The following is a 5513-nucleotide window of genomic DNA, read 5'->3' on the forward strand; positions in this document are numbered from 1 at the left end:
AGAGAGAGAGAGAGAGAGAGACATGTTAGAGGCTAAGATGTAAGTTGACACAACAGGAATGTCCTCACCAGCGTGGCTAGGGAACAATCTTTATCCCTTTACTATTGGAGTGGAAGCATCACAAGATTCTGTCACCCAGAGACCTGACCCACACCCATGCTAGAGGCTGCATGATCAAGCCTAGAGGTCTGGAGTTATTTCAGGTGACCTGAAAGGCCCAGAAGAATAGCTGCCATTGGCAATGCCAGAACTCCTCCCCCATAGGCAGAGTGCTGAGTCAGCTATGCCCCACTTCTGGGAAGAAAGCAGCCCTGGGGCCACTAGTGTGCTCCTCCTCTGTCTCCTGCTTAACCCCTCACTTTCTAAACCGCAGAAACAACGTGACTCATTGTACTTGCCCTGCATTCATTAAATTTGTCCAAGTTTCTGTCAAGGGTATATGCATAAAGTGTACATTTGTGAACCTTAGATTAGACCCTGCCTTTGCATTCAAAATCTATGTGTTATGTTGGAGTGCAAAGCTCCTTAGAGTAGAAATATATTCTCAATAGACAGGATAAACAGAAATCAGGGAGAATTTTAAGGAATTGTCATTTATAGACGCTGTTGTTTCATCCTGGAAAGTCTAACAAATGAAACTCTGAGGACCTGAAAACATGCTTAGAAACAAACATATTAGGGTCTGGGAACATGTCATGGTGGGTAGATATGCAAATGTGGTGACCTCAGTTCAGATCCCCAGAACCCGAGTAAAGCCAGGATCTGTGTCTACAACCTCAGGGCTACTATGGCAATATGGTAGGATCAGGACAATCCGCAGAAGCTTGTGACCAGATACCCTGTTGGATATGCATCAAAACAGGGCATAATGTTAAGAACAAAGCAAAATGTTGTCTTCTGTATTTATACATGCATGCACATACACACACAAATAAAATAACGAGATTCGTTATTTTATGTTCTTTATACAGTGTGAGTTTGCCTTTAGTTCTCCTAATAATAAACACACACATTTTTCTAAAACTCAAACTTTAGCATCAACCACATGGCAAACATGGTGAAAGATGGAGGCCAGAATTCATTTAACATGCAGCACTCCCTAGGCTGTGGTCCAGTTAGCCTTCTCCAGGCTCCCAAAATCAAGAGGAACTTGGTAGACTGTTAACATATCCTTGAGCAGGCAAGGCCTGCAACTGACTGCCAGTACACAGAGCCAAGGAGAGGTCTCAGTGTCCAGGGCTTCTTTTGCCTCCCTCATCCCATAGGGAGAGACCAACTTCAGGTGCCATACCTAGAAGCTGGAACATCTTTCAATGTGTATTCAGAGAGCCCTGTGAGCAGATTCTGTCTGTTGGAGCCTTTACTGTACTGGCATACATTAGCACAGCCTCTCCCGGGGCCAGATGCTTGCAAAATGAGGTAGACTATAGGTCTCTTGGAGCCATCTGTCCCAAAGGGATGAAAATCTGAAAATCATATTCAAATGCAGATTCTACTGTAGAAGTCTAGTGAGTGGGGTCTGAGGACCTTAGTTTGTGTTGCATTGATGAAACCTAACACCGCCCCACTCAGAATGAAATAAGCAGAGTCTGGAGACAGGTCAGGTCCCAAGCATTGTATCTTCTGCTAGGAGCTTGGCCCCTTACCACACAGTAAGTACATTCCTCACCGAATACCACCCCATACATCTTTCGCCATAATAAGTAAGCTTGCTTCTCCCAGAAACCTTAACGAAAATCTCTACTGGTTCTACGTGGGCCATGTGTTCAACCCTTAACCGAGCACTGTGGTCTTGTGATAATCAAACTCCCAGCTGCAAACCCTAGAGTTCTAAAGAACTGTGCTCACCAAAGACAGCAGAAGGCGTGGATTCCCTCAAAGAAAATCAGCCTCAGCACAGATGCTTCACCCACCATTTTGTGTGTAGAAGATATGAAATGGAAAATGTGATTTAATTGCTCCCAAGGAGATGGCAGTCACATNAGAATATAGTCCAGATCCACACACACATCAAACGATTTGAAGGCAGTTACAAATGACTGTGCAGCCAGGTGCACAGAGAAAAGAGTCATGGGACATTGCCTGGAATAGAACTGTCCAAAGGCATGGCCAGGCAGATGCAGTAATGANCTAGCTGGTGCACTGAGACACAGAGAGACTGAACAAATTGTAGGACAGCACACTGGCATCTTCAAAAGAGATGTGGTCAGCGGGAAGCCTTTGGTGCCCATCACAATGACTTCCCCTCTGCTATGGGCTCGTGTAACATGATCCATAACTGCAGTGGCCAGTTTGGGTACCTAGTCATTTGACACCCTGGCCCTTCCATTTGTGATGGCTGTCTTCATCCCAACACAGTCCCTCTAACCCTTGACTAATAACACCTTCACATCTTACAAGTGGAGGTTTCAGGGATTCCTGATGCCACCACTTCCATAATCTGTTCTTCCAAAAACATAGATGGCCAATCTGTCATCTCATNCTGTTTCTAATCCTGTCTCCCTCCCACTTCCCCCCTGAGCATCATCAACTCTGTCTTCTCTGCACCCAGCCTAAAGCGTAAGAATCTAGCTAGAGAATAACTGACAAACCTTAAAATTAGTTATAGCCACAAATGTCCAGGCAGTGGTGGTGGCAGCAATGACATTGTTGGTGATACCGTTCATTAGTACCGATTGAGTCTGACTATGCCCACCATTATTTCTGGTTCTGAGTCAATGAGTACAATTTTGTTTGCCTTAATTTATCTCAGTATTGCTCAAGAAAAGCACTGTTGGCACTGGAACAGAACAAGCCTCCNTTACAAAAGACTGTCAGGAACAGGACAAAGACTTGGCCTGCTTTCCTAACCTAACTAAAACCCAGGAGTATTCTATAATCACAGGAAAAAAATGTCAGAGGTTNCCCTTCAGTAGTCTGCTCCCTCAACCAGATTGACTTCAGGCGCAGTCCCACAACCACTTGAGAACTGCTGGCTTGTAGAAAGAGAACCACTTTGGACATCTAAACTGAACGTGCTCTGCATTCTGAGCTTGAATAGTCCCTTAGCATCCCCGCGTCTTAGTCTTCCCTAAAAGAAGACTCATGGCAACACTTCCACTTCATGATTGCAAGTCTCAAATGATCAAATAAAATATTGTTGGTGAAGCTAACAGGTGAGTTCATTAAGATTGTGTCTGATTCTAACAGAGAACTGGTAGCAACAGCGAGTAGCTGTGTGTTTCCCCACATCACCATTATTCTGGAAACTAGTGGTTCACAGCTGGTACAGTGACCTCGGGATATCAACAGCCCTGATTCCTCCATATTTCTGAAAACTTCCATACTCTAATATGTGGAATATTCAGAAACAGAAAAAAATGGAGAAAGTAAGGAAGAGAGAGGAGGAGGAAGAGGAGGAGGAGGAGGGGGAAGAGGAGGAAGAGGAGGAGGGGGGAGAGGAGGAGGGGGAGGGAGAGGAAGAAGGAAGAAGGACAAAATGTGATAGTTGGAAAACGCAGATATCCCCAGCAGACTTCCACTTATGTTTTCTTTNTCTCTCGAGTGATCATTTCTAACTACAAAGAAGATTGGGAAATATTTTTAGATAAGCATATTGCATCCCTGAACAAAATTAAGGTTCTGTGAGTAAGAAAGAAAACGTATAGTGGGTGGGAAGCTGGCAGCTTCCTTGGTAAACAATACAGTACTATGAAGTATAAGGTGGAATGGTTGTAAAAGCTTTAAAAAAAAAACCTATCACGAGATACAGTACCTACAGGAATTTTATCACACAAATTCCATCTGGCATGCCATTTATCTGCTTTACTTGGGACTAAATAAATGATGGTCTTACATCCAATGTGCTTGGCAGACCAATTAGCTAATGAGGCACACCCCTCTGCCCACAATGCAGAAAGCATCTCATGCATATCAGACTCTGAAGAAAGTATCCCTTGATTATTCATGGCACAGGGAGTAATAACAAACGTGTGTAAATGAGCGTGAAGACTTTGTGGGTTTAAGACCACCTGGCATCCATTTCACATGTGTTTAATTATTACAGCCCCATCTTCCGGAGAGAAATGACTTCCCCTGCGTGACACACAGACTGATGAGACTATCAAACAAGGTGCACTGCTCAGGTGTGAAAAACAAAAAAACAAAACAAAACAAACAAAAAAGAAGAAAAAAAAAAAAAACCCTGAGTCAACCGCAACCAACCCAACTCCGTCTTCAGGACCTCTGAGTGTTTGAAGAAGAAGATAAAAGAAAGGAAAGAGGAAATGGAAAGAAGAAAAAGAGGAAGGAGAAAAGAACGGACAAACAAATAAAGGAAGGATGGAAGGCAGGAGTGGATACAACCAGGAAGAAGGGTGAGAGAGATGGAGCAAACAAAGAAGAAAAAATTCATCCTGGCTCCTCATCTCTCCTCACTGGTGGGCACCCCCATTCGTCCACACGTTTTCCTGTTCTCATCAGCCGATTTGAGTCAATATGATGACCAGTGGCTTCAGACAGATGTGCTCAGAGCCCCCCTCAGCTGCACGCTTCCAGACAGATTGCATTGCCCCCTAAAGCCAAAATCTGAGAGCATTCACCTAAACCCCAGACACTCCATCAATTCATCAGTAAATACTAGAGTTGCCAAAAGGCTGCTAGGAACCTAAGAATAAAAAGCGTCCAGGCCATCAGAGAGCCGTTGGCCAGGACTTCAGGCTATGGAATGCGAGTCTGAGCACATGATTCATACCTTGGTCTCTACATCTGTGAATGACAGCTAACAGCATTGCATCAGCCGTTATGTCAACACGCCCCACTCTGGCTCCATCTCTGCCTGTCCACTGGGTTCNTCATGCCATGTCTTAGCCTCCTGCTCAGGCCCTGCCCCTGGAGCTGTGCCAAAGCCACCATGCCATTCACTCATGGATCTTCCTCTTCTTCTCGGGGTGGGAGAAGCATTGTCCTGTTCCTCCATATGCCCAGGGCAAACCAACAATCCATGGAAAGACTGCAGGTCTGATTCCAGCTTCCAGCCAACTGTTACTACACCTCTGCTCTCCCTGTGATCTGCCGGTGGAAACTGCCCAGCGCACGGAAGCCATCAAGGAGGTTTCATCAATGACTACACTGTGGCTCAGCCAGGTAAACAACTCCCAGGACAGCTGTTCTTCAAGCCCCTGGCCAACCTCTTCTCTTCATGGGTGTCACAATCATCTCCCCCATTGGACTGCAACATTCTATCTTGTCCCTACTCTTTCTTTCTTTATCCAACCTCAAAGTTTCCCATTCTGGTTTTCTGCAGTTACCTTCCACTCCCGAAATGGCCTGTTACAGTGTTTGCTAAATAAAAGCCATTGTAAGAGAAATTTTGACCAGCACCTAAAATAGCAATTACCATTTTCTTCTATTATATATGAATGCTTCTCCAAAGATACTGGCGCCTAGTCAAAATGCACCAGGCACTCAGGCTGCATCTCTCAGAAAGCATTGGTTAGAACTGCGGGAGGGGAGAGGGGTTTCTTTTTTTTTTT

The sequence above is a fragment of the Mus caroli genome, chromosome 9 (genome assembly GCF_900094665.2).
Source record: "Mus caroli chromosome 9, CAROLI_EIJ_v1.1, whole genome shotgun sequence".
Lineage (NCBI taxonomy): Eukaryota > Metazoa > Chordata > Mammalia > Rodentia > Muridae > Mus > Mus caroli.